Below are 26,218 nucleotides of genomic sequence, written 5' to 3' on the forward strand. Positions count from 1 at the left end.
TGCCCTACTTAAATAACAGTGGGAAGGAGAATATCGTTGCAGATTCTTTAGTTTCCAAAGAGCGTGCACTCAAGGAACATGCCGACCATCTTTGGCAGCAAGAAATACTTCTGAAAACCGGAAGTTTAGAAAGCTAGATTGTCGGGGAGTTGTAGCGATCACCGTGCAGTAATACCAGGAAGTCCTGAATGAACTACGATGACAATAGTTTTCATAAGAAAGAAAAGCTGGAAATATTGCACCGCATCCCTAGGTTTGGGTTACTGCCACCACAACAGCGTTATATATTTGACTACTGACACATGATATTTGAAAAAACATACCACTTTTCACCAGATGACAATATGTTATGAACCAAAATCATAAAGGCAAAGGGGTTTTATTTATGGAGAACTCTTTGAAAATGACCACCCCTCAGTGCTAGCAGCCTTTCCGGAGGGGGAGAATATCTGAATATCTCGGCCGCATCAGGCTGGCCCACGGCTAAGAGCAACACCCATACTTGGCCCGGAGATAAGGGGCTCTAGGAGGGAACCGCTGCATATCTCCTATTCCCTGGATGGCGCACATCAGCACACAGGAGCGGCCCATTAACATGAAGTCTGAATGCAAGGATTAATTTGACATGCAAATGCAAATGCAAAAGACAGAGCACTATCTCCAGAGCGCCCTGATTCTTCACAGCTGCCCTTGTAAACATACAAGTTAGCAGTGGCGGCTGGTCCATAGAGGGCAATGAGGCGTGGCCACACCTTCAGCCCAAAAAATATATATTATATTAAACATATATTTGTACAAATAGTCGATGGTATATTCCATGTTTCAAAAACACAAATAGACCCAAGTAATATTTGCAAATTATGATATCTGCAAAAAATGTATGCTTCTCTTCTCTCCATATCTCAGCTGGGCTCTGGCCGTGTCCCAATGCGGCGGGTCTAAGAAGCAGTTTAGCCAATCACTGATGAAATTTAATGAGTGACATATCATTTTAGAGTCCTAAAGTACATTCAGTTTTGGTCAGGGCGAATCTCGCGACGCGCCGTTTAACAACCAACATAACAAGATGGACCACAGGCAGTGTCCTTCCAAGAAGACCCGACCCGACCCCGGTACAAGTGAAGAACTTTGCCAGAGAAACTAGAGGTAAAACAGCTGCACCCAGATCAGCCTGACCTCACAATCAGACAACAGACCAGCGTGAAAGGGAAGCGACGCTTCTGTAGAGACGCAGGTTAAGCTACCTAGTTAGCTACATGCATGTATATATGTGCACTGCAGGCTTGACTGTGTGGAGTGGATGCTGGTTGACCGCGCTGTATTTATAAATATATGAACCTTTTTTCAAAAAAGGTTCATCATGGACCCAAAAGGACATGTACATATAAAAAACATGTAGAAACATCTAATGGATGATGAATGAAGCACCCTGCCTTCTAAAGAACCTTTTCTTTCTGTGTTCAAAGGCAGGTTTTAGAGGTTTAGAGTAGGGTGGTCATGATACCAAAATGATGACTTGGATACTATACCTGCAAAAATATTACAATACTCAATACTTCCGATACCACAAATAAGATACTAGAACATTTATCTATGATAGTAATAATTTAAACATCTGTAAGGTTCCCTTTTTTCCATCTTTCTCCTGCCCATCTTTTTGAACGCTTAACAAATGGCTTTCATATTAGTATTAACTCACAGTAAGATACTAATGAAAACGACATGGTAAAATTATAGCATTGATTATACACAGCAATGTAGGCCTATTGTCCGTATCTGACTATATGACTACGTAGTTATTTCCTCAAGTATGAATTACATAATTTTACACATGTGTTTGAGGTGGAAAAAAAACTAAAGCTATGTGGGTTGGGTATATTAAAGATGTACACATAATTAAAGGGCAAATTTCCCCCTTTATTTAAAAATGTCAATGAAAATTGCATCAAGTGTGTATTATTTTGTACAATTCTGTGTGCCTTCTGACCTCATGATCATACAGGCCCACATGAGTGAAATTGTAGGTTATTTTGCATGTTTATATTTCTGCTGGACTATTCAGTAACTTATTTGCTGTCTTGCTTTGTCTGCCAACTCTCACGGTTTCCCCGTGCGGCACACACGCTTTTGCATGTTTTCACACGCACTCACGCCACACATCCAATGTCTCACACTAAAAACAACAATCCGCGCCGATTCATCTCCAACCTCGCCGACGGTAGGGGGCACATCTGCTAGTTTGTCATAAACAAAGTAAGCCCGGATTTCAACAGGTTTTACCACGTTTAGCCGCTAGCAAGACATCTCGTTAGCGATGTTAGGAGGCTTGTTATAACACGCTTTACCATTGATGCTTGTATTAAGTGCTCTCGCGTCAGCTTCTTTGTAATGTCATTGTGATCGCGTACCCAAAGTATTTCCAGATCTCACTTCTGGCATCTTTTCTTTCAACAAGCCGAGGACGCTGGTCAACAGCTCCTGCACATGAGGACATGTCTCCCTGAGGTGACTCTCTGTGAGTGACGGCTGCCTGTTGCATGTGAGCTGGTAGCCCCGCCCACCCAGTCAATGCGTGCAGGCAGCCCAACAGGAAGCGGAACAGTGAGTGCGCTCTGGCTGCGTGCTTTTTTTAAATGAAGTACCGGTACTAAAAATATTCAAAACCGTACCATTTTCAACATAAGGGTACCGCGGTACCTTACTAGTACAGGTAAACCGTGCAACATTAGTTTAGACTGCATGCTTGGACTATATTTTCATATTCAGTTAAATCAATACAGAAAATGTTGATCAAGTTAAACTAGAGACGTAACTAAGTATCAAGCTAAAATACTTGAATTGTTGCATTGGGCCCAAATATCGTACTCTATTGAAAGTCAATGATTCAACAATATTGTTTGTTTTGATCACAGCGACATGCTTTTGGTTTCTGTGTTGCCAGTTATTAGAAATTGAGCACCAAATGTAAAATCTAACTCAGGACTTCAGTAGAAATGACAAACAAAAAACACTTGATTCCAGGTGGTTAAATGAATGTCCATTCAAATGAGCTTGGTTAAGCATTGTTCCACACAAAAGAAACTTAATGCACTTTGAACAAAAGCGTTTATGACTCATACGGTTATCCAATTGAAAAGCCTGCCCGCCCATCCATTCATCGACCGTAAATCAAAGTTCAAGACTTGGATTTACAGTACAGTAGATTAATGGGGGATGGGTCGTGAATTTGGAACACATTTACATTAGCTTATGTGTGTATGAATAAGCACTAGAGCTACTAATTGTTGTGCAGCTAATAAGCTTTACACTGACAGCTTAAACACATGAATGAGTCAAACCAATATGTGCTCATGAGTGAGAACACAAGTCTGGCCTCGCTCTCTTACGCCACGGCAGAAGCTTAGTTTGAACAATTAAGCTATATGCTCGCCTGCACTGAAATTGTCTTTACTATTATTATTATTATTCCTGCAAGGAAAGTTATTTCTATAAAGATATACCTTGGACCTTATAGGAGAGGACCTAGTTATTGTGACGTCAACCAACGGTTTGAGTACTGAAATTATGAATCCTCGAGTTCTGCATTTAGTGAGCTGAAGTGATGATATTCGGAATGTACGAGGAGTGACAGTAGTAGCTTCAGGGACCTGTCAATAACAATAAGCCCGCACTAAAGCGGACTCTGCTTTATGGTCAATCTGACGCTAAATGGACCATGATATCCTAAGTGAATGTCATGCTGCCTTGAAGAAGTATTTTACTAGAGATTGAGGCCATGAACTCATGTTTACAACGTTTACGGAGGTAATAAATTGAGAGAAGTAGAGGCATTGCGTCTAGGAAGTGGGACAAAAAACTCTTATGTACTAAGAAAAAAGAAAAAAGTTTTTGTAGTGCTCAACTTGGCCTTTGTGAGCGGACAGCAGCAAATCGGTCAGCCAGTGACACTTGGCTCCCTGGTGTATTTTTGTCCCGCTTGCCCGCCCCCCACCCTCCCCAAAATGCAGGGACACCCCCTTATAAGTCTCATTCCAGGAAGTTACGGCTTATGTAACTGCTTTTTCTTTTTTTCCTCCTCCCAACGGCATCATGGTCCAGATAAGTAGGAAACGGCAAGATGAAATGGTCAGAGATTAACATCTTGAGGTTTGGCTGCGTAGCAATGGGAAGTGGACTTTAAAGCATAAAGGAAAGAAAGAAATCCTACTTACAACCCTATTCAGTTAATTTGTGATTCAGGTACACAAGAGAGTATCTATGAAGGGAACAAACCTACTAATCAAGACATGTACGATTATGAACTTCCCATATGCATATGCATATGCATATTTATTCTAGGTTTGCCTTAAAGTGCCTCATAATAATACTGTAACAATTTGGGTTCCATCAGCTGCAGACGGGACCCAAGGTGGAAGATGTGGAGGAACACACTTCTAGGACCATTGTGAAACAGCGCCGGAAAGTTTCACCACAAGACTGCTGTGCTCAAGTCAGCAGGTGAACAAATGAGCCAGTCCACTGTGACTTCTTATCTTAGCACGCTCACCTCCTCTTCAGTGTCCTCCTTTCTGTCAAAAGTTTAACGTGTTTGGGTGTGGGTGGGTGTATATATATATATACACACACACACACACACACACACACACACACACACACAATATATTTTAATCTATGTATTTTGAATTCAAAGTAGCTCTTCAATGCATTGGTGGCAGTATATTGCAGTAGGTACATATCTGTTTGTCTAATTTCCATCATAGATTACAACAGATTTGGAGCACCATTGACCGCTAAACCTTTGCGCGAGGCCTTGCACACGTCACCTGTTGCACCTCCACAGTCTATTAAATTACAACCGGGGGGATTAATAATTCAGCGGCACTTCAAATTCACCGTAAAATTTTGCCCGAAGCTCCCACCGCGAACAGACGTAACAAAATGAAGCATTTTCTCGACGTTGTGAGCCGAATGTCCGATATGAAGCATTTCAACAAGCCGCTCAGTCGGATACTCACGTTGGGAGAGGAAAGTGCGGCTGTCAACGGCTCAAACCGCTGAGTCCATAGGGGGGAGAGGAGGGGGGGAGCAGCAGTCCCGCTGGAGTTGTCCGGGTTATATCCTCAAAGAGTAGTGTCGCTGGTGGAGGTCTTAAACACGCTTCAGGGGTTGGTTAATGCGCTATTGTGGGCTCAGCGGTTCACTCCAGCAACCTGTTCTCCATGATAGACGCTGTGTGTCTTCTACCCCCCTAGTGTTGTAGATTAGCATCAAATCCCACCGCAGGGTAGGGAGTACACTTCCGGTTGGTGTTTTTCTAATATACCTCTCAATATTGACTAGCCAAATGGTGTAGTAGAACAGATAGGTAAGGTGTTGCTGTCTATTCACCCGTAGGGCCATGCATTACATTGCATCAGGGCTGACTATCAATTAATAAATCATTTTGACAACTAGTTGGTGAATTTTACGTACGGCTGAAAGATTGTACCATTTCAGTCAACATTTAATCGTTTAAAAGGGTTTTCAAAACAGACGAGACACCCTTAAAAATATAAATTAAAAAAATATATATATATAAATAGCTGTCATTCTGGAAGACGAGGACACGATTTGGAAGACTTTGAGTAGATCAAGCTCTTCCAAATAGTCTACTAAAACTTGAATTTAAAAAGAATATGGATGTAGTCACACCTTTTACCTCGGTCGAATTTAAGTATAGTTTTTAAATACATTTTATTTTGAAAATGTATTTGCTTCATGTCCGCTACAGCTTGTTTCGGTAACTTGACACAGCCGGTGCCTGAATTTGAAAAGCTGCGCCCCTAAAAATTCAGACATCCAATAGTAACCCTGGCGTCTAACCATGTGTGTATTATGAGGGTCAAATGGACTTTTCATCGGTTAGTACTAAAGTCAGATAAATAAATACGGAAATGTGTCAGAATAATGTTCATAACAGGATTAAAAAAAGAGTATGTTTGTAATCAAGACATTACACTTAAATAAATACATGCTTGGTTGACTTTGGTCACTGGGTTCCTCAACCACATGTGGTGCTCACAGTGATGTACTTTTAGTGAATCAATCATTTATGCGGCATTCTCTAAAGATCAACTACAGATTGCAAATTTAAACTGTTGCAGATTATAATACATGTCAGACTCTGCAGATGTCTGTCTTTATCCAGAGGGGTCCAAACTGCCTCCAACGATGCCATACTCGACTAACCTTTTGGCCCTTCTATTGGAAGCAAATCACACAGCATGAGCTTGATCCATCAAATTATATTTCTTAAAAACAATATACACTTTCAAGCTTAAATTCAGCTCCAGAAAGAGTCCATAAGTTTACTCAATAGTGTCACAAAGTTGTAACCCTCTTATGCTATGGTTGGAAGTCTCATAACCCTAAAATGTTACTGGGATGGTAAAGTGTTTTTCCAGTTTGGTAGAACTATCCTGGTGTTTTGCCGAGGTAAGCAAAGCAGGGGTGAACCCTTTCAGTTGCAAAAAAAAGTCAGATTAAACAGAAGTCTACGAGCAAAAGACTCCACTCTTGATTTATTATGTCATTAAACATTGTAACACGTCTGGGTTCTGGGTTCCGGAAATGAAGAAGACTGCACGGTTGGTTGTGGGATGGATTTTTATTGTTTTTTTCTGCTCGCTGATGTCTCTCGCTTGTTGACGTTCAGTCCCGTTGGACCCGCTCGCACGTCTCTCTCCTACTGGGGTTTTTAAGCACAGGCACAATCAGCCTCTACCTGATTACAATTGTTCCCACCTGGCGCCGTTCCCTGAGCCGCTCTCCCTCTTTCTCCTCTGCAGCCGAGCCAAAACCACGCCTGCCACCACAAACATTGTTAACATGCAATTATGGTATCAATCTTTAATACAGCATGATGTTCATTTAGTAAAAGGACGATCCATCTACAGTCAAATAGACCATAAAGCAGAGTATGCCTTAGGGGGGGGCTACCTAGTGATGGATGGGTGTGAGCCGGTATCGGAGACACATGTTCACTCCTCCACATAACAAATACTAACTTTTGTTCATTGGTTGAAAAAAACAATAAGATCACGATGTCTGTAATCCAAGATAAGGATGTTCAAATCGCCCAATTTAAGGCTTTAAAACAACACTCCACAAACAAGAGGACAGATGACGAATTTGGGGGCCAAATGTCACCAGCAACAAGGGGTAAGAGCAGTGCAAACACCATCCCCAAAGAAAGCTGGGGTAACAAGGAGAGGCAGAGGGTTCAATTGAATCCAGAGTTCATCGCCTTTGGAAATTTTATTTATAGTGCGGGAGATAAGGTCCAACGTTGATGGAGACGGTCAGACTATTTCCTTCAGAAAGACCCTTGGTTAGCTAGCTCATTTAAAATATCTTAAACTTTTTTGACCCTGCCTCTTAAAAGAATCGGAATCGAGAATCGCTGGGAACCGGAATCGAAAGAAGGAATCGGAATCGGAATCGTTCAAATTCAAACGATACCCAGCCCTAACTATGGATCAAGGTCTCCTCACCAAATATGTGAGGAAAGCCTACTACAGCCGGAGGCATACAGTGATGCTGACTGGGCAGCCGATAAAAATGACAAGAGGAGCACAAGTGGATACTGTTTCAGCTTAACTGAGAATGGTCCACTTATATCGTTAAAGAGTAGGAAACAGCCAACAGTGGCATTATCCACCTGCGAAGCGGAGTATATGGCGCTAGCAGCCACTACTCAAGAGAGCATGTATCTTGTGCAACTACTTAAAGGAATAGACAGTAGTAACCAGCATGTACCATTAAATATCTATGAAGACAATAAACAAAGTGAAGGAAATAGGGTATTTATTTTACTGGTATTTTTGATTGCTAATTCAGAGAAAAATCATCGTTCCATCATCGTTTCAGCTGCGAGCCTCGTTTTCGTCATGCCTCTGCCGGGTGTGCCTGCATGATGTCACCTCTGTAAAAGCACGTTCATCTTTTCAAAGATTTTTTCAAGAAAGTATTTCCAGATTGATTGTTTCTCACAACTTGTGCATTAACTGTTCAATTCGGGTTGTGCTACTTGTTGTGGCAACTTCAAGTGAGAAACAACAGCATGGAAGAAGAAGGCATATTTTCGGGGCGACCCTCTCAAAATTTCATAAATTCGATTAAAGCCACTGGTGATGATTGTGTCAAGTGCTTCTCTTTGGGTTGTTTTAGTGGTTACAGTCAGATAAAACATGTCACATTTTGATCATTCATGTGGGTCACTTTCTAATGCTCCTGTATTGTTATTGATGTTGCTGTGTTTTTTAGACATTTCTAATAACAAAATGTAAATACTCCAACAAAAATTGAGAAAAGAATTAACAGCATTAGTGACTTGCGATTGTAAAACCAGCATTAATTGAATTGCACATGGTTGCTGTGTACACCGCCAGTTAGATAAATGATAAGATTTTGTCACGAAGCTTGGCGCTGGTGCAGGCCGACGGGGTTTAAAGGACTCAGGCGCAGGGTTCTTACGAATAGTGTTCTTTATTTCCACGAAAACAGAAGCGTGCTCCAACGTGATGTGACAGGAAACAATGACGCGACAAAGAACAACTGGCACACAGGGCTTAAATACACAAGGGAGGTGCAGGTGATTGGACACAGGTGGAAACACTCAAGCAATCACAAGACAAGGCAGGAAGTGAAGTTAACCCAGGACCACAAGGAACATGAAACTTCAAACTAAAACAGGAAGGGAGACCAAACCGTGACAGATTTATCCAGCATTTCAGATTTCCGTAAATCCTCAAATAAAGACCGGGATTTAATTAGTGGCCGGGCTTCAGATAGTAGCCGGGAGTGGTCGATACGGACAAATAAACGCCGGGCCCCAAATACAGGCCGGGGGTAAAAATAAAATAAAAATGTAAAACTAATATTTCATAAATACATGTGTACTCCTTTTGTTTAATGTTATTGGCTAATTTCATGGACTGTTGGCAATAAAAAAAGACATTTTACCACGTAGGCCTACTAGGCGAATTTGTTATTATTCACGAAGGCGCGTCTCATCCATTGCTTCAAAGCGGGACAGCCATGCGCCGCTGTAGGAAGGCGCTGGCGCTGATTTCTTCACTCTTGACCTGTAAAGGAATGCGGGGAGGGGGGGAGGGGGGTTGTATAAAAGCATTTTGGCTACTTCAGCCCTGCCAGATGTAAAGACATTGAAGCTAGATATGTTAGTCCCTGTAACACCAATAGGGGGTTCACCTGTAATGTTTGAGCTGTCAAGTCCTGGGAAAAGCCATTTGAGATATCTGTCTATGAATCTTATTACCCCTTGCTGCTCTTAACTTTATTGTAATTGAAACAAATTGAGCTCATACACTTGAAATGTGTACATAAAGTCCTTTTCGGGCCTCGTTGGCGCAGTAGGCAGCGCGTCAGTCTCATAATCTGAAGGCCGTGAGTTCGACCCTCACACGGGGCAGTGATTTTAACGTTCTTTCCTCAATTTTGTTATGCCTGCACACACAAATGCTACGTAAGTTTCCTTTTGTCAGCAATGAAACAGTCCAATAGATTTGATGCTGGAGATCTGGCACCTCACGCAGCCCAGGTGAGGTGGGCAGATGATGTGTCTACCTGGGGTTCCATGGTGTAATGGTTAGCACTCTGGACTCTGAATCCAGTAATCCGAGTTCAAGTCTCGTGGAATCGTTTAGCAGTTTGTAGTGGTGCAATCTTGAGTCTTTGGTTAGAATTCTTACCTGCAGGGCCAATTTGCAGCGTTTAAGGTTGGAGACTTCCCATGGAGAAAACTCAGAGATTCTGGGAACCCTCGGGTGTTAAATTGAGGTAACAGAATCTTTCCACTCGGCATGGCACAACTTCATTCAAATGATTTAGTTGACCAAATACAGAAAAACGGCCAATCCAAAAACGTTTCATTATGAAACACATTTGAGATAAAAGAGAAAAGGCAATCGAAAACAAGACAAAAGGTGATCAATTGACACATAAAAACATTGAAGCTAGATAAATTAGTCCCTGTAACACCAATAGGGGGTCCACCTGTAATGTTTGAGGTGTCAAGTCCTGGGAAAAGCCATTTGAGATATCTGTCTATGAATCTTATTACCCCTTGCTGCTCTTGACTTTATTTTAATTGAAACAAATTGAGCTCATACACTTGAAATGTGTACATAAAGTCCTTTTCGGGCCTCGTTGGCGCAGTAGGCAGCGAGTCAGTCTCATAATCTGAAGGCCGTGAGTTCGACCCTCACACGGGGCAGTGATTTTAACGCTCTTTCCTCAATTTTGTTATGCCTGCACACACAAATGCTACGTAAGTTTCCTTCTGTCAGCAATGAAACAGTCCAATAGATTTGTTGCTGGACATCTGGCACCTCACGCAGACCAGGTGAGGTGGGCAGTTGATTTGTCTACCTGGGGTTCCATGGTGTAATGGTTAGCACTCTGGACTCTGAATCCAGTAATCCGAGTTAAAGTCTCGGTGGAACCTTAATCGTTTAGCAGTTTGTAGTGGTGCAATCTTGAGTCTTTGGTTAGAATTCTTACCTGCAGGGCCAATTTGCTGCGTTTAAGGTTGGAGACTTGCCATGGAGAAAACTCAGAGATTCTGGGAACCCTCGGGTGTTAATGTTAAATTGAGGTAACAGAATCTTTCCACTCGGCATGGCACAACTTCATTCAAATGATTTAGTTGACCAAATACAGAAAAACGGCCAATCCAAAAACGTTTCATTATGAAACACATTTGAGATAAAAGAGAAAAGGCAATCGAAAACAAGACAAAAGGTGATCAATTGACACATAAAAACATTGAAGCTAGATATATTAGTCCCTGTAACACCAATAGGGCGTTCATCTGTAATGTTTGAGGTGTCAAGTCCTGGGAAAAGCCATTTGAGATATCTGTCTATGAATCTTATTACACCTTGCTGATCTTGACTTTATTGTAATTGAAACAAATTGAGCTCATACACTTGAAATGTGTACATAAAGTCCTTTTCGGGCCTCGTTGGCGCAGTAGGCAGCGCGTCAGTCTCATAATCTGAAGGCCGTGAGTTCGACCCTCACACGGGGCAGTGATTTTAACGCTCTTTCCTCAATTTTGTTATGCCTGCACACACAAATGCTACGTAAGTTTCCTTCTGTCAGCAATGAAACAGTCCAATAGATTTGTTGCTGGACATCTGGCACCTCACGCAGACCAGGTGAGGTGGGCAGTTGATTTGTCTACCTGGGGTTCCATGGTGTAATGGTTAGCACTCTGGACTCTGAATCCAGTAATCCGAGTTCAAGTCTCGGTGGAACCTTAATCGTTTAGCAGTTTGTAGTGGTGCAATCTTGAGTCTTTGGTTAGAATTCTTACCTGCAGGGCCAATTTGCTGCGTTTAAGGTTGGAGACTTGCCATGGAGAAAACTCAGAGATTCTGGGAACCCTCGGGTGTTAATGTTAAATTGAGGTAACAGAATCTTTCCACTCGGCATGGCACAACTTCATTCAAATGATTTAGTTGACCAAATACAGAAAAACGGCCAATCCAAAAAAGTTTCATTATGAAACACATTTGAGATAAAAGAGAAAAGGCAATCGAAAACAAGACAAAAGGTGATCAATTGACACATAAAAACATTGAAGCTAGATATATTAGTCCCTGTAACACCAATAGGGCGTTCATCTGTAATGTTTGAGGTGTCAAGTCCTGGGAAAAGCCATTTGAGATATCTGTCTATGAATCTTATTACACCTTGCTGATCTTGACTTTATTGTAATTGAAACAAATTGAGCTCATACACTTGAAATGTGTACATAAAGTCCTTTTCGGGCCTCGTTGGCGCAGTAGGCAGCGCGTCAGTCTCATAATCTGAAGGCCGTGAGTTCGACCCTCACACGGGGCAGTGATTTTAACGCTCTTTCCTCAATTTTGTTATGCCTGCACACACAAATGCTATGTAAGTTTCCTTCTGTCAGCAATGAAACAGTCCAATAGATTTGTTGCTGGACATCTGGCACCTCACGCAGACCAGGTGAGGTGGGCAGTTGATTTGTCTACCTGGGGTTCCATGGTGTAATGGTTAGCACTCTGGACTCTGAATCCAGTAATCCGAGTTCAAGTCTCGGTGGAACCTTAATCGTTTAGCAGTTTGTAGTGGTGCAATCTTGAGTCTTTGGTTAGAATTCTTACCTGCAGGGCCAATTTGCTGCGTTTAAGGTTGGAGACTTGCCATGGAGAAAACTCAGAGATTCTGGGAACCCTCGGGTGTTAATGTTAAATTGAGGTAACAGAATCTTTCCACTCGGCATGGCACAACTTCATTCAAATGATTTAGTTGACCAAATACAGAAAAACGGCCAATCCAAAAAAGTTTCATTATGAAACACATTTGAGATAAAAGAGAAAAGGCAATCGAAAACAAGACAAAAGGTGATCAATTGACACATAAAAACATTGAAGCTAGATATATTAGTCCCTGTAACACCAATAGGGCGTTCATCTGTAATGTTTGAGGTGTCAAGTCCTGGGAAAAGCCATTTGAGATATCTGTCTATGAATCTTATTACACCTTGCTGATCTTGACTTTATTGTAATTGAAACAAATTGAGCTCATACACTTGAAATGTGTACATAAAGTCCTTTTCGGGCCTCGTTGGCGCAGTAGGCAGCGCGTCAGTCTCATAATCTGAAGGCCGTGAGTTCGACCCTCACACGGGGCAGTGATTTTAACGGTCTTTCCTCAATTTTGTTATGCCTGCACACACAAATGCTACGTAAGTTTCCTTTTGTCAGCAATGAAACAGTCCAATAGATTTGATGCTGGAGATCTGGCACCTCACGCAGACCAGGTGAGGTGGGCAGTTTATTTGTCTACCTGGGGTTCCATGGTGTAATGGTTAGCACTCTGGACTCTGAATCCAGTTCAAGTCTCGGTGGAACCTTAATCGTTTAGCAGTTTGTAGTGGTGCAATCTTGAGTCTTTGGTTAGAATTCTTACCTGGTTAGAATTCTTACCTGCAGGGCCAATTTGCTGCGTTTAAGGTTGGAGACTTGCCATGGAGAAAACTCAGAGATTCTGGGAACCCTCGGGTGTTAATGTTAAATTGAGGTAACAGAATCTTTCCACTCGGCATGGCACAACTTCATTCAAATGATTTAGTTGACCAAATACAGAAAAACGGCCAATCCAAAAACGTTTCATTATGAAACACATTTGAGATAAAAGAGAAAAGGCAATCGAAAACAAGACAAAAGGTGATCAATTGACACATAAAAACATTGAAGCCAGATATATTAGTCCCTGTAACACCAATAGGGCGTTCATCTTTAATGTTTGAGGTGTCAAGTCCAGGGAAAAGCCATTTGAGATATCTGTCTATGAATCTTATTACACCTTGCTGCTCTTGACTTTATTGTAATTGAAACAAATTGAGCTCATACACTTGAAATGTGTACATAAAGTCCTTTTCGGGCCTCGTTGGCGCAGTAGGCAGCGCGTCAGTCTCAAAATCTGAAGGCCGTGAGTTCGACCCTCACACGGGGCAGTGATTTTAACGCTCTTTCCTCAATTTTGTTATGCCTGCACACACAAATGCTACGTAAGTTTCCTTCTGTCAGCAATGAAACAGTCCAATAGATTTGATGCTGGACATCTGGCACCTCACGCAGACCAGGTGAGGTGGGCAGTTGATTTGTTTACCTGGGGTTCCATGGTGTAATGGTTAGCACTCTGGACTCTGAACCCAGTAATCCGAGTTCAAGTCTCGGTGGAACCTTAATTGTTTGGCTTTTTGTAGTGGTGCAATCTTGAGTCTTTGGTTAGAATTCTTACCTGCAGGGCCAATTTGCTGCGTTTAAGGTTGGAGACTTCCCATGGAGAAAACTCAAAGATTCTGGGAACCCTCGGGTGTTAAATTGAGGTAACAGAATCTTTCCACTCGGCATGGCACAACTTCATTAAAATGATTTAGTTGACCAAATACAGAAAAACGGCCAATCCAAAAACGTTTCATTATGAAACACATTTGAGATAAAAGAGAAAAGGCAATCGAAAACAAGACAAAAGGTGATCAATTGACACATAAAAACATTGAAGCCAGATATATTAGTCCCTGTAACACCAATAGGGCGTTCATCTTTAATGTTTGAGGTGTCAAGTCCAGGGAAAAGCCATTTGAGATATCTGTCTATGAATCTTATTACACCTTGCTGATCTTGACTTTATTGTAATTGAAACAAATTGAGCTCATACACTTGAAATGTGTACATAAAGTCCTTTTCGGGCCTCGTTGGCGCAGTAGGCAGCGCGTCAGTCTCATAATCTGAAGGCCGTGAGTTCGACCCTCACACGGGGCAGTGATTTTAACGTTCTTTCCTCAATTTTGTTATGCCTGCACACACAAATGCTACGTAAGTTTCCTTCTGTCAGCAATGAAACAGTCCAATAGATTTGATGCTGGAGATCTGGCACCTCACGCAGACCAGGTGAGGTGGGCAGTTTATTTGTCTACCTGGGGTTCCATGGTGTAATGGTTAGCACTCTGGACTCTGAATCCAGTAATCCGAGTTCAAGTCTCGGTGGAACCTTAATTGTTTGGCTTTTTGTAGTGGTGCAATCTTGAGTCTTTGGTTAGAATTCTTACCTGCAGGGCCAATTTGCTGCGTTTAAGGTTGGAGACTTCCCATGGAGAAAACTCAAAGATTCTGGGAACCCTCGGGTGTTAAATTGAGGTAACAGAATCTTTCCACTCGGCATGGCACAACTTCATTAAAATGATTTAGTTGACCAAATACAGAAAAACGGCCAATCCAAAAACGTTTCATTATGAAACACATTTGAGATAAAAGAGAAAAGGCAATCGAAAACAAGACAAAAGGTGATCAATTGACACATAAAAACATTGAAGCCAGATATATTAGTCCCTGTAACACCAATAGGGCGTTCATCTTTAATGTTTGAGGTGTCAAGTCCAGGGAAAAGCCATTTGAGATATCTGTCTATGAATCTTATTACACCTTGCTGATCTTGACTTTATTGTAATTGAAACAAATTGAGCTCATACACTTGAAATGTGTACATAAAGTCCTTTTCGGGCCTCGTTGGCGCAGTAGGCAGCGCGTCAGTCTCATAATCTGAAGGCCGTGAGTTCGACCCTCACACGGGGCAGTGATTTTAACGTTCTTTCCTCAATTTTGTTATGCCTGCACACACAAATGCTACGTAAGTTTCCTTCTGTCAGCAATGAAACAGTCCAATAGATTTGATGCTGGAGATCTGGCACCTCACGCAGACCAGGTGAGGTGGGCAGTTTATTTGTCTACCTGGGGTTCCATGGTGTAATGGTTAGCACTCTGGACTCTGAATCCAGTAATCCGAGTTCAAGTCTCGGTGGAACCTTAATTGTTTGGCTTTTTGTAGTGGTGCAATCTTGAGTCTTTGGTTAGAATTCTTACCTGCAGGGCCAATTTGCTGCGTTTAAGGTTGGAGACTTCCCATGGAGAAAACTCAAAGATTCTGGGAACCCTCGGGTGTTAAATTGAGGTAACAGAATCTTTCCACTCGGCATGGCACAACTTCATTCAAATGATTTAGTTGACCAAATACAGAAAAACGGCCAATCCAAAAACGTTTCATTATGAAACACATTTGAGATAAAAGAGAAAAGGCAATCGAAAACAAGACAAAAGGTGATCAATTGACACATAAAAACATTGAAGCTAGATATATTAGTCCCTGTAACACCAATAGGGCGTTCATCTGTAATGTTTGAGGTGTCAAGTCCTGGGAAAAGCCATTTGAGATATCTGTCTATGAATCTTATTACACCTTGCTGATCTTGACTTTATTGTAATTGAAACAAATTGAGCTCATACACTTGAAATGTGTACATAAAGTCCTTTTCGGGCCTCGTTGGCGCAGTAGGCAGCGCGTCAGTCTCATAATCTGAAGGCCGTGAGTTCGACCCTCACACGGGGCAGTGATTTTAACGCTCTTTCCTCAATTTTGTTATGCCTGCACACACAAATGCTACGTAAGTTTCCTTCTGTCAGCAATGAAACAGTCCAATAGATTTGATGCTGGACATCTGGCACCTCACGCAGACCAGGTGAGGTGGGCAGTTGATTTGTCTACCTGGGGTTCCATGGTGTAATGGTTAGCACTCTGAATCCAGTAATCCGAGTTCAAGTCTCGGTGGAACCTTAATCGTTTAGCAGTTTGTAGTGGTGCAATCTTGAGTCTTTGGTTAGAATTCTTACCTGCAGGGCCAATTTGCTGCGTTTAAGGTTGGAGACTTGCCATGGAGAAAACTCAGAGATTCTGGGAACCCTCGGGTGATAAATTGAGGTAACAGAATCTTTCCACTCGGCATGGCACAACTTCATTCAAATTATTTAGTTGACCAAATACAGAAAAACGGCCAATCCAAAAACATTTCATAATGAAACACATTTGAGATAAAAGAGAAAAGGCAATCGAAAACAAGACAAAAGGTGATCAATTGACACATAAAAACATTGAAGCCAGATATATTAGTCCCTGTAACACCAATAGGGCGTTCATCTTTAATGTTTGAGGTGTCAAGTCCAGGGAAAAGCCATTTGAGATATCTGTCTATGAATCTTATTACACCTTGCTGATCTTGACTTTATTGTAATTGAAACAAATTGAGCTCATACACTTGAAATGTGTACATAAAGTCCTTTTCGGGCCTCGTTGGCGCAGTAGGCAGCGCGTCAGTCTCATAATCTGAAGGCCGTGAGTTCGACCCTCACACGGGGCAGTGATTTTAACGTTCTTTCCTCAATTTTGTTATGCCTGCACACACAAATGCTACGTAAGTTTCCTTCTGTCAGCAATGAAACAGTCCAATAGATTTGATGCTGGAGATCTGGCACCTCACGCAGACCAGGTGAGGTGGGCAGTTTATTTGTCTGCCTGGGGTTCCATGGTGTAATGGTTAGCACTCTGGACTCTGAATCCAGTAATCCGAGTTCAAGTCTCGGTGGAACCTTAATTGTTTGGCTTTTTGTAGTGGTGCAATCTTGAGTCTTTGGTTAGAATTCTTACCTGCAGGGCCAATTTGCTGCGTTTAAGGTTGGAGACTTCCCATGGAGAAAACTCAAAGATTCTGGGAACCCTCGGGTGTTAAATTGAGGTAACAGAATCTTTCCACTCGGCATGGCACAACTTCATTCAAATGATTTAGTTGACCAAATACAGAAAAACGGCCAATCCAAAAACGTTTCATTATGAAACACATTTGAGATAAAAGAGAAAAGGCAATCGAAAACAAGACAAAAGGTGATCAATTGACACATAAAAACATTGAAGCTAGATATATTAGTCCCTGTAACACCAATAGGGCGTTCATCTGTAATGTTTGAGGTGTCAAGTCCTGGGAAAAGCCATTTGAGATATCTGTCTATGAATCTTATTACACCTTGCTGATCTTGACTTTATTGTAATTGAAACAAATTGAGCTCATACACTTGAAATGTGTACATAAAGTCCTTTTCGGGCCTCGTTGGCGCAGTAGGCAGCGCGTCAGTCTCATAATCTGAAGGCTGTGAGTTCGACCCTCACACGGGGCAGTGATTTTAACGCTCTTTCCTCAATTTTGTTATGCCTGCACACACAAATGCTACGTAAGTTTCCTTCTGTCAGCAATGAAACAGTCCAATAGATTTGATGCTGGACATCTGGCACCTCACGCAGACCAGGTGAGGTGGGCAGTTGATTTGTCTACCTGGGGTTCCATGGTGTAATGGTTAGCACTGTGAATCCAGTAATCCGAGTTCAAGTCTCGGTGGAACCTTAATCGTTTAGCAGTTTGTAGTGGTGCAATCTTGAGTCTTTGGTTAGAATTCTTACCTGCAGGGCCAATTTGCTGCGTTTAAGGTTGGAGACTTGCCATGGAGAAAACTCAGAGATTCTGGGAACCCTCGGGTGATAAATTGAGGTAACAGAATCTTTCCACTCGGCATGGCACAACTTCATTCAAATTATTTAGTTGACCAAATACAGAAAAACGGCCAATCCAAAAACATTTCATAAAGAAACACATTTGAGATAAAAGAGAAAAGGCAATCGAAAACAAGACAAAAGGTGATCAATTGACACATAAAAACATTGAAGCCAGATATATTAGTCCCTGTAACACCAATAGGGCGTTCATCTTTAATGTTTGAGGTGTCAAGTCCAGGGAAAAGCCATTTGAGATATCTGTCTATGAATCTTATTACACCTTGCTGATCTTGACTTTATTGTAATTGAAACAAATTGAGCTCATACACTTGAAATGTGTACATAAAGTCCTTTTCGGGCCTCGTTGGCGCAGTAGGCAGCGCGTCAGTCTCATAATCTGAAGGCCGTGAGTTCGACCCTCACACGGGGCAGTGATTTTAACGTTCTTTCCTCAATTTTGTTATGCCTGCACACACAAATGCTACGTAAGTTTCCTTCTGTCAGCAATGAAACAGTCCAATAGATTTGATGCTGGAGATCTGGCACCTCACGCAGACCAGGTGAGGTGGGCAGTTTATTTGTCTACCTGGGGTTCCATGGTGTAATGGTTAGCACTCTGGACTCTGAATCCAGTAATCCGAGTTCAAGTCTCGGTGGAACCTTAATTGTTTGGCTTTTTGTAGTGGTGCAATCTTGAGTCTTTGGTTAGAATTCTTACCTGCAGGGCCAATTTGCTGCGTTTAAGGTTGGAGACTTCCCATGGAGAAAACTCAAAGATTCTGGGAACCCTCGGGTGTTAAATTGAGGTAACAGAATCTTTCCACTCGGCATGGCACAACTTCATTAAAATGATTTAGTTGACCAAATACAGAAAAACGGCCAATCCAAAAACGTTTCATTATGAAACACATTTGAGATAAAAGAGAAAAGGCAATCGAAAACAAGACAAAAGGTGATCAATTGACACATAAAAACATTGAAGCCAGATATATTAGTCCCTGTAACACCAATAGGGCGTTCATCTTTAATGTTTGAGGTGTCAAGTCCAGGGAAAAGCCATTTGAGATATCTGTCTATGAATCTTATTACACCTTGCTGATCTTGACTTTATTGTAATTGAAACAAATTGAGCTCATACACTTGAAATGTGTACATAAAGTCCTTTTCGGGCCTCGTTGGCGCAGTAGGCAGCGCGTCAGTCTCATAATCTGAAGGCCGTGAGTTCGACCCTCACACGGGGCAGTGATTTTAACGTTCTTTCCTCAATTTTGTTATGCCTGCACACACAAATGCTACGTAAGTTTCCTTCTGTCAGCAATGAAACAGTCCAATAGATTTGATGCTGGAGATCTGGCACCTCACGCAGACCAGGTGAGGTGGGCAGTTTATTTGTCTACCTGGGGTTCCATGGTGTAATGGTTAGCACTCTGGACTCTGAATCCAGTAATCCGAGTTCAAGTCTCGGTGGAACCTTAATTGTTTGGCTTTTTGTAGTGGTGCAATCTTGAGTCTTTGGTTAGAATTCTTACCTGCAGGGCCAATTTGCTGCGTTTAAGGTTGGAGACTTCCCATGGAGAAAACTCAAAGATTCTGGGAACCCTCGGGTGTTAAATTGAGGTAACAGAATCTTTCCACTCGGCATGGCACAACTTCATTCAAATGATTTAGTTGACCAAATACAGAAAAACGGCCAATCCAAAAACGTTTCATTATGAAACACATTTGAGATAAAAGAGAAAAGGCAATCGAAAACAAGACAAAAGGTGATCAATTGACACATAAAAACATTGAAGCTAGATATATTAGTCCCTGTAACACCAATAGGGCGTTCATCTGTAATGTTTGAGGTGTCAAGTCCTGGGAAAAGCCATTTGAGATATCTGTCTATGAATCTTATTACACCTTGCTGATCTTGACTTTATTGTAATTGAAACAAATTGAGCTCATACACTTGAAATGTGTACATAAAGTCCTTTTCGGGCCTCGTTGGCGCAGTAGGCAGCGCGTCAGTCTCATAATCTGAAGGCCGTGAGTTCGACCCTCACACGGGGCAGTGATTTTAACGCTCTTTCCTCAATTTTGTTATGCCTGCACACACAAATGCTACGTAAGTTTCCTTCTGTCAGCAATGAAACAGTCCAATAGATTTGATGCTGGACATCTGGCACCTCACGCAGACCAGGTGAGGTGGGCAGTTGATTTGTCTACCTGGGGTTCCATGGTGTAATGGTTAGCACTCTGAATCCAGTAATCCGAGTTCAAGTCTCGGTGGAACCTTAATCGTTTAGCAGTTTGTAGTGGTGCAATCTTGAGTCTTTGGTTAGAATTCTTACCTGCAGGGCCAATTTGCTGCGTTTAAGGTTGGAGACTTGCCATGGAGAAAACTCAGAGATTCTGGGAACCCTCGGGTGATAAATTGAGGTAACAGAATCTTTCCACTCGGCATGGCACAACTTCATTCAAATTATTTAGTTGACCAAATACAGAAAAACGGCCAATCCAAAAACATTTCATAATGAAACACATTTGAGATAAAAGAGAAAAGGCAATCGAAAACAAGACAAAAGGTGATCAATTGACACATAAAAACATTGAAGCCAGATATATTAGTCCCTGTAACACCAATAGGGCGTTCATCTTTAATGTTTGAGGTGTCAAGTCCAGGGAAAAGCCATTTGAGATATCTGTCTATGAATCTTATTACACCTTGCTGATCTTGACTTTATTGTAATTGAAACAAATTGAGCTCATACACTTGAAATGTGTACATAAAGTCCTTTTCGGGCCTCGTTGGCGCAGTAGGCAGCGCGTCAGTCTCATAATCTGAAGGCCGTGAGTTCGACCCTCACACGGGGCAGTGATTTTAACGTTCTTTCCTCAATTTTGTTATGCCTGCACACACAAATGCTACGTAAGTTTCCTTCTGTCAGCAATGAAACAGTCCAATAGATTTGATGCTGGAGATCTGGCACCTCACGCAGACCAGGTGAGGTGGGCAGTTTATTTGTCTGCCTGGGGTTCCATGGTGTAATGGTTAGCACTCTGGACTCTGAATCCAGTAATCCGAGTTCAAGTCTCGGTGGAACCTTAATTGTTTGGCTTTTTGTAGTGGTGCAATCTTGAGTCTTTGGTTAGAATTCTTACCTGCAGGGCCAATTTGCTGCGTTTAAGGTTGGAGACTTCCCATGGAGAAAACTCAAAGATTCTGGGAACCCTCGGGTGTTAAATTGAGGTAACAGAATCTTTCCACTCGGCATGGCACAACTTCATTCAAATGATTTAGTTGACCAAATACAGAAAAACGGCCAATCCAAAAACGTTTCATTATGAAACACATTTGAGATAAAAGAGAAAAGGCAATCGAAAACAAGACAAAAGGTGATCAATTGACACATAAAAACATTGAAGCCAGATATATTAGTCCCTGTAACACCAATAGGGCGTTCATCTTTAATGTTTGAGGTGTCAAGTCCAGGGAAAAGCCATTTGAGATATCTGTCTATGAATCTTATTACACCTTGCTGATCTTGACTTTATTGTAATTGAAACAAATTGAGCTCATACACTTGAAATGTGTACATAAAGTCCTTTTCGGGCCTCGTTGGCGCAGTAGGCAGCGCGTCAGTCTCATAATCTGAAGGCCGTGAGTTCGACCCTCACACGGGGCAGTGATTTTAACGTTCTTTCCTCAATTTTGTTATGCCTGCACACACAAATGCTACGTAAGTTTCCTTCTGTCAGCAATGAAACAGTCCAATAGATTTGATGCTGGAGATCTGGCACCTCACGCAGACCAGGTGAGGTGGGCAGTTTATTTGTCTGCCTGGGGTTCCATGGTGTAATGGTTAGCACTCTGGACTCTGAATCCAGTAATCCGAGTTCAAGTCTCGGTGGAACCTTAATTGTTTGGCTTTTTGTAGTGGTGCAATCTTGAGTCTTTGGTTAGAATTCTTACCTGCAGGGCCAATTTGCTGCGTTTAAGGTTGGAGACTTCCCATGGAGAAAACTCAAAGATTCTGGGAACCCTCGGGTGTTAAATTGAGGTAACAGAATCTTTCCACTCGGCATGGCACAACTTCATTCAAATGATTTAGTTGACCAAATACAGAAAAACGGCCAATCCAAAAACGTTTCATTATGAAACACATTTGAGATAAAAGAGAAAAGGCAATCGAAAACAAGACAAAAGGTGATCAATTGACACATAAAAACATTGAAGCTAGATATATTAGTCCCTGTAACACCAATAGGGCGTTCATCTGTAATGTTTGAGGTGTCAAGTCCTGGGAAAAGCCATTTGAGATATCTGTCTATGAATCTTATTACACCTTGCTGATCTTGACTTTATTGTAATTGAAACAAATTGAGCTCATACACTTGAAATGTGTACATAAAGTCCTTTTCGGGCCTCGTTGGCGCAGTAGGCAGCGCGTCAGTCTCATAATCTGAAGGCTGTGAGTTCGACCCTCACACGGGGCAGTGATTTTAACGCTCTTTCCTCAATTTTGTTATGCCTGCACACACAAATGCTACGTAAGTTTCCTTCTGTCAGCAATGAAACAGTCCAATAGATTTGATGCTGGACATCTGGCACCTCACGCAGACCAGGTGAGGTGGGCAGTTGATTTGTCTACCTGGGGTTCCATGGTGTAATGGTTAGCACTGTGAATCCAGTAATCCGAGTTCAAGTCTCGGTGGAACCTTAATCGTTTAGCAGTTTGTAGTGGTGCAATCTTGAGTCTTTGGTTAGAATTCTTACCTGCAGGGCCAATTTGCTGCGTTTAAGGTTGGAGACTTGCCATGGAGAAAACTCAGAGATTCTGGGAACCCTCGGGTGATAAATTGAGGTAACAGAATCTTTCCACTCGGCATGGCACAACTTCATTCAAATTATTTAGTTGACCAAATACAGAAAAACGGCCAATCCAAAAACATTTCATAAAGAAACACATTTGAGATAAAAGAGAAAAGGCAATCGAAAACAAGACAAAAGGTGATCAATTGACACATAAAAACATTGAAGCCAGATATATTAGTCCCTGTAACACCAATAGGGCGTTCATCTTTAATGTTTGAGGTGTCAAGTCCAGGGAAAAGCCATTTGAGATATCTGTCTATGAATCTTATTACACCTTGCTGATCTTGACTTTATTGTAATTGAAACAAATTGAGCTCATACACTTGAAATGTGTACATAAAGTCCTTTTCGGGCCTCGTTGGCGCAGTAGGCAGCGCGTCAGTCTCGTAATCTGAAGGCCGTGAGTTCGACCCTCACACGGGGCAGTGATTTTAACGCTCTTTCCTCAATTCTGTTATGCCTGCACACACAAATGCTACGTAAGTTTCCTTCTGTCAGCAATGAAACAGTCCAATAGATTTGATGCTGGACATCTGGCACCTCACGCAGACCAGGTGAGGTGGGCAGTTGATTTGTCTACCTGGGGTTCCATGGTGTAATGGTTAGCACTCTGGACTCTGAATCCAGTAATCCGAGTTCAAGTCTCGGTGGAACCTTAATCGTTTAGCAGTTTGTAGTGGTGCAATCTTGAGTCTTTGGTTAGAATTCTTACCTGCAGGGCCAATTTGCTGCGTTTAAGGTTGGAGACTTGCCATGGAGAAAACTCAGAGATTCTGGGAACCCTCGGGTGATAAATTGAGGTAACAGAATCTTTCCACTCGGCATGGCACAACTTCATTCAAATGATTTAGTTGACCAAATACAGAAAAACGGCCAATCCAAAAACATTTCATAATGAAACACATTTGAGATAAAAGAGAAAAGGCAATCGAAAACAAGACAAAAGGTGATCAATTGACACATAAAAACATTGAAGCCAGATATATTAGTCCCTGTAACACCAATAGGGCGTTCATCTTTAATGTTTGAGGTGTCAAGTCCAGGGAAAAGCCATTTGAGATATCTGTCTATGAATCTTATTACACCTTGCTGATCTTGACTTTATTGTAATTGAAACAAATTGAGCTCATACACTTGAAATGTGTACATAAAGTCCTTTTCGGGCCTCGTTGGCGCAGTAGGCAGCGCGTCAGTCTCATAATCTGAAGGCCGTGAGTTCGACCCTCACACGGGGCAGTGATTTTAACGCTCTTTCCTCAATTTTGTTATGCCTGCACACACAAATGCTACGTAAGTTTCCTTCTGTCAGCAATGAAACAGTCCAATAGATTTGATGCTGGACATCTGGCACCTCACGCAGACCAGGTGAGGTGGGCAGTTGATTTGTCTACCTGGGGTTCCATGGTGTAATGGTTAGCACTCTGAATCCAGTAATCCGAGTTCAAGTCTCGGTGGAACCTTAATCGTTTAGCAGTTTGTAGTGGTGCAATCTTGAGTCTTTGGTTAGAATTCTTACCTGCAGGGCCAATTTGCTGCGTTTAAGGTTGGAGACTTGCCATGGAGAAAACTCAGAGATTCTGGGAACCCTCGGGTGTTAAATTGAGGTAACAGAATCTTTCCACTCGGCATGGCACAACTTCATTCAAATGATTTAGTTGACCAAATACAGAAAAACGGCCAATCCAAAAACATTTCATAATGAAACACATTTGAGATAAAAGAGAAAAGGCAATCGAAAACAAGACAAAAGGTGATCAATTGACACATAAAAACATTGAAGCCAGATATATTAGTCCCTGTAACACCAATAGGGCGTTCATCTTTAATGTTTGAGGTGTCAAGTCCAGGGAAAAGCCATTTGAGATATCTGTCTATGAATCTTATTACACCTTGCTGATCTTGACTTTATTGTAATTGAAACAAATTGAGCTCATACACTTGAAATGTGTACATAAAGTCCTTTTCGGGCCTCGTTGGCGCAGTAGGCAGCGCGTCAGTCTCATAATCTGAAGGCCGTGAGTTCGACCCTCACACGGGGCAGTGATTTTAACGCTCTTTCCTCAATTTTGTTATGCCTGCACACACAAATGCTACGTAAGTTTCCTTCTGTCAGCAATGAAACAGTCCAATAGATTTGATGCTGGAGATCTGGCACCTCACGCAGACCAGGTGAGGTGGGCAGTTTATTTGTCTACCTCGGGTTCCATGGTGTAATGGTTAGCACTCTGGACTCTGAATCCAGTAATCTGAGTTCAAGTCTCGGTGGAACCTTAATCGTTTAGCTGTTTGTAGTGGTGCAATCTTGAGTCTTTGGTTAGAATTCTTACCTGCAGTGCCAATTTGCTGCGTTTAAGGTTGGGGACTTGCCATGGAGAAAACTCAGAGATTCTGGGAACCCTCGGGTGTTAAATTGAGGAAACAGAATCTTTCCACTCGGCATGGCACAACTTCATTCAAATGATTTAGTTGACCAAATACAGAAAAACGGTCATTCCAAAAACGTTTAATTATGAAAGACATTTGAGATAAAAGAGAAAAGGCAATCGAAAACAAGACAAAAGGTTATCAATTGACACATAAAAACATTGAAGCCAGATATATTAGTCTCTGTAACACCAATAGGGCGTTCATCTGTAATGTTTGAGGTGTCAAGTCCAGGGAAAAGCCATTTGAGATATCTGTCTATGAATCTTATTACACCTTGCTGATCTTGACTTTATTGTAATTGAAACAAATTGAGCTCATACACTTGAAATGTGTACATAAAGTCCTTTTCGGGCCTCGTTGGCGCAGTAGGCAGCGCGTCAGTCTCATAATCTGAAGGCCGTGAGTTCGACCCTCACACGGGGCAGTGATTTTAACGCTCTTTCCTCAATTTTGTTATGCCTGCACACACAAATGCTACGTAAGTTTCCTTCTGTCAGCAATGAAACAGTCCAATAGATTTGATGCTGGAGATCTGGCACCTCACGCAGACCAGGTGAGGTGGGCAGTTTATTTGTCTACCTGGGGTTCCATGGTGTAATGGTTAGCACTCTGGACTCTGAATCCAGTAATCCGAGTTCAAGTCTCGGTGGAACCTTAATCGTTTAGCTGTTTGTAGTGGTGCAATCTTGAGTCTTTGGTTAGAATTCTTACCTGCACGGCCAATTTGCTGCGTTTAAGGTTGGGGACTTGCCATGGAGAAAACTCAGAGATTCTGGGAACCCTCGGGTGTTAAATTGAGGAAACAGAATCTTTCCACTCGGCATGGCACAACTTCATTCAAATGATTTAGTTGACCAAATACAGAAAAACGGTCATTCCAAAAACGTTTAATTATGAAACACATTTGAGATAAAAGAGAAAAGGCAATCGAAAACAAGACAAAAGGTGATCAATTGACAC

At 41.9% G+C, this 26,218-nt stretch overlaps 1 protein-coding gene and 35 non-coding genes across 41 annotated transcripts in view; 35 read left to right on the plus strand and 1 right to left on the minus strand.

Annotated features, from left to right (window-relative positions):
* Positions 1 to 5,266, minus strand: part of mical2b (microtubule associated monooxygenase, calponin and LIM domain containing 2b) — a 43,864-nt gene extending 38,598 nt beyond the window's left edge. For all 6 annotated transcript variants that reach the window (XM_037451400.2, XM_062562855.1, XM_062562857.1 and 3 more), the window contains exon 1: positions 5,016 to 5,266. The gene's annotated coding sequence lies outside the window, so the exon portion shown is untranslated. The remainder of the gene's footprint in view (positions 1 to 5,015) is intronic.
* Positions 5,267 to 9,399: 4,133 nt separating this feature from the next.
* Positions 9,400 to 9,472, plus strand: trnam-cau (transfer RNA methionine (anticodon CAU)). Its single transcript has one exon. It is a non-coding gene; the product is annotated as a tRNA-Met (tRNA).
* A 731-nt stretch (positions 9,473 to 10,203) lies between these two features.
* Positions 10,204 to 10,276, plus strand: trnam-cau (transfer RNA methionine (anticodon CAU)). The gene has a single exon. It is a non-coding gene; the product is annotated as a tRNA-Met (tRNA).
* Positions 10,277 to 10,435: 159 nt separating this feature from the next.
* On the plus strand, positions 10,436 to 10,507 carry trnaq-cug (transfer RNA glutamine (anticodon CUG)). Its single transcript has one exon. It is a non-coding gene; the product is annotated as a tRNA-Gln (tRNA).
* A 513-nt stretch (positions 10,508 to 11,020) lies between these two features.
* trnam-cau (transfer RNA methionine (anticodon CAU)) lies at positions 11,021 to 11,093 on the plus strand. The gene has a single exon. It is a non-coding gene; the product is annotated as a tRNA-Met (tRNA).
* A 159-nt stretch (positions 11,094 to 11,252) lies between these two features.
* Positions 11,253 to 11,324, plus strand: trnaq-cug (transfer RNA glutamine (anticodon CUG)). The gene has a single exon. It is a non-coding gene; the product is annotated as a tRNA-Gln (tRNA).
* Positions 11,325 to 11,837: 513 nt separating this feature from the next.
* On the plus strand, positions 11,838 to 11,910 carry trnam-cau (transfer RNA methionine (anticodon CAU)). The gene has a single exon. It is a non-coding gene; the product is annotated as a tRNA-Met (tRNA).
* Positions 11,911 to 12,069: 159 nt separating this feature from the next.
* trnaq-cug (transfer RNA glutamine (anticodon CUG)) lies at positions 12,070 to 12,141 on the plus strand. The gene has a single exon. It is a non-coding gene; the product is annotated as a tRNA-Gln (tRNA).
* Positions 12,142 to 12,654: 513 nt separating this feature from the next.
* trnam-cau (transfer RNA methionine (anticodon CAU)) lies at positions 12,655 to 12,727 on the plus strand. The gene has a single exon. It is a non-coding gene; the product is annotated as a tRNA-Met (tRNA).
* A 752-nt stretch (positions 12,728 to 13,479) lies between these two features.
* trnam-cau (transfer RNA methionine (anticodon CAU)) lies at positions 13,480 to 13,552 on the plus strand. The gene has a single exon. It is a non-coding gene; the product is annotated as a tRNA-Leu (tRNA).
* A 159-nt stretch (positions 13,553 to 13,711) lies between these two features.
* trnaq-cug (transfer RNA glutamine (anticodon CUG)) lies at positions 13,712 to 13,783 on the plus strand. The gene has a single exon. It is a non-coding gene; the product is annotated as a tRNA-Gln (tRNA).
* A 507-nt stretch (positions 13,784 to 14,290) lies between these two features.
* Positions 14,291 to 14,363, plus strand: trnam-cau (transfer RNA methionine (anticodon CAU)). Its single transcript has one exon. It is a non-coding gene; the product is annotated as a tRNA-Met (tRNA).
* Positions 14,364 to 14,522: 159 nt separating this feature from the next.
* trnaq-cug (transfer RNA glutamine (anticodon CUG)) lies at positions 14,523 to 14,594 on the plus strand. The gene has a single exon. It is a non-coding gene; the product is annotated as a tRNA-Gln (tRNA).
* Positions 14,595 to 15,101: 507 nt separating this feature from the next.
* Positions 15,102 to 15,174, plus strand: trnam-cau (transfer RNA methionine (anticodon CAU)). Its single transcript has one exon. It is a non-coding gene; the product is annotated as a tRNA-Met (tRNA).
* Positions 15,175 to 15,333: 159 nt separating this feature from the next.
* On the plus strand, positions 15,334 to 15,405 carry trnaq-cug (transfer RNA glutamine (anticodon CUG)). The gene has a single exon. It is a non-coding gene; the product is annotated as a tRNA-Gln (tRNA).
* A 507-nt stretch (positions 15,406 to 15,912) lies between these two features.
* Positions 15,913 to 15,985, plus strand: trnam-cau (transfer RNA methionine (anticodon CAU)). The gene has a single exon. It is a non-coding gene; the product is annotated as a tRNA-Met (tRNA).
* A 731-nt stretch (positions 15,986 to 16,716) lies between these two features.
* trnam-cau (transfer RNA methionine (anticodon CAU)) lies at positions 16,717 to 16,789 on the plus strand. The gene has a single exon. It is a non-coding gene; the product is annotated as a tRNA-Met (tRNA).
* Positions 16,790 to 16,948: 159 nt separating this feature from the next.
* Positions 16,949 to 17,020, plus strand: trnaq-cug (transfer RNA glutamine (anticodon CUG)). Its single transcript has one exon. It is a non-coding gene; the product is annotated as a tRNA-Gln (tRNA).
* Positions 17,021 to 17,527: 507 nt separating this feature from the next.
* On the plus strand, positions 17,528 to 17,600 carry trnam-cau (transfer RNA methionine (anticodon CAU)). Its single transcript has one exon. It is a non-coding gene; the product is annotated as a tRNA-Met (tRNA).
* A 731-nt stretch (positions 17,601 to 18,331) lies between these two features.
* trnam-cau (transfer RNA methionine (anticodon CAU)) lies at positions 18,332 to 18,404 on the plus strand. Its single transcript has one exon. It is a non-coding gene; the product is annotated as a tRNA-Met (tRNA).
* A 159-nt stretch (positions 18,405 to 18,563) lies between these two features.
* On the plus strand, positions 18,564 to 18,635 carry trnaq-cug (transfer RNA glutamine (anticodon CUG)). The gene has a single exon. It is a non-coding gene; the product is annotated as a tRNA-Gln (tRNA).
* Positions 18,636 to 19,142: 507 nt separating this feature from the next.
* Positions 19,143 to 19,215, plus strand: trnam-cau (transfer RNA methionine (anticodon CAU)). Its single transcript has one exon. It is a non-coding gene; the product is annotated as a tRNA-Met (tRNA).
* A 159-nt stretch (positions 19,216 to 19,374) lies between these two features.
* Positions 19,375 to 19,446, plus strand: trnaq-cug (transfer RNA glutamine (anticodon CUG)). Its single transcript has one exon. It is a non-coding gene; the product is annotated as a tRNA-Gln (tRNA).
* Positions 19,447 to 19,953: 507 nt separating this feature from the next.
* Positions 19,954 to 20,026, plus strand: trnam-cau (transfer RNA methionine (anticodon CAU)). The gene has a single exon. It is a non-coding gene; the product is annotated as a tRNA-Met (tRNA).
* Positions 20,027 to 20,757: 731 nt separating this feature from the next.
* trnam-cau (transfer RNA methionine (anticodon CAU)) lies at positions 20,758 to 20,830 on the plus strand. The gene has a single exon. It is a non-coding gene; the product is annotated as a tRNA-Met (tRNA).
* Positions 20,831 to 20,989: 159 nt separating this feature from the next.
* trnaq-cug (transfer RNA glutamine (anticodon CUG)) lies at positions 20,990 to 21,061 on the plus strand. Its single transcript has one exon. It is a non-coding gene; the product is annotated as a tRNA-Gln (tRNA).
* A 507-nt stretch (positions 21,062 to 21,568) lies between these two features.
* On the plus strand, positions 21,569 to 21,641 carry trnam-cau (transfer RNA methionine (anticodon CAU)). Its single transcript has one exon. It is a non-coding gene; the product is annotated as a tRNA-Met (tRNA).
* A 159-nt stretch (positions 21,642 to 21,800) lies between these two features.
* trnaq-cug (transfer RNA glutamine (anticodon CUG)) lies at positions 21,801 to 21,872 on the plus strand. Its single transcript has one exon. It is a non-coding gene; the product is annotated as a tRNA-Gln (tRNA).
* A 507-nt stretch (positions 21,873 to 22,379) lies between these two features.
* trnam-cau (transfer RNA methionine (anticodon CAU)) lies at positions 22,380 to 22,452 on the plus strand. Its single transcript has one exon. It is a non-coding gene; the product is annotated as a tRNA-Met (tRNA).
* Positions 22,453 to 23,183: 731 nt separating this feature from the next.
* On the plus strand, positions 23,184 to 23,256 carry trnam-cau (transfer RNA methionine (anticodon CAU)). Its single transcript has one exon. It is a non-coding gene; the product is annotated as a tRNA-Thr (tRNA).
* A 159-nt stretch (positions 23,257 to 23,415) lies between these two features.
* Positions 23,416 to 23,487, plus strand: trnaq-cug (transfer RNA glutamine (anticodon CUG)). Its single transcript has one exon. It is a non-coding gene; the product is annotated as a tRNA-Gln (tRNA).
* A 507-nt stretch (positions 23,488 to 23,994) lies between these two features.
* On the plus strand, positions 23,995 to 24,067 carry trnam-cau (transfer RNA methionine (anticodon CAU)). Its single transcript has one exon. It is a non-coding gene; the product is annotated as a tRNA-Met (tRNA).
* A 731-nt stretch (positions 24,068 to 24,798) lies between these two features.
* trnam-cau (transfer RNA methionine (anticodon CAU)) lies at positions 24,799 to 24,871 on the plus strand. Its single transcript has one exon. It is a non-coding gene; the product is annotated as a tRNA-Met (tRNA).
* Positions 24,872 to 25,030: 159 nt separating this feature from the next.
* trnaq-cug (transfer RNA glutamine (anticodon CUG)) lies at positions 25,031 to 25,102 on the plus strand. The gene has a single exon. It is a non-coding gene; the product is annotated as a tRNA-Gln (tRNA).
* Positions 25,103 to 25,609: 507 nt separating this feature from the next.
* On the plus strand, positions 25,610 to 25,682 carry trnam-cau (transfer RNA methionine (anticodon CAU)). Its single transcript has one exon. It is a non-coding gene; the product is annotated as a tRNA-Met (tRNA).
* A 159-nt stretch (positions 25,683 to 25,841) lies between these two features.
* On the plus strand, positions 25,842 to 25,913 carry trnaq-cug (transfer RNA glutamine (anticodon CUG)). Its single transcript has one exon. It is a non-coding gene; the product is annotated as a tRNA-Gln (tRNA).
* Positions 25,914 to 26,218: the final 305 nt, after the last annotated feature.

Source organism: Pungitius pungitius, chromosome 6, assembly GCF_949316345.1.
Source record: "Pungitius pungitius chromosome 6, fPunPun2.1, whole genome shotgun sequence".
In the NCBI taxonomy this organism is placed as follows: domain Eukaryota; kingdom Metazoa; phylum Chordata; class Actinopteri; order Perciformes; family Gasterosteidae; genus Pungitius; species Pungitius pungitius.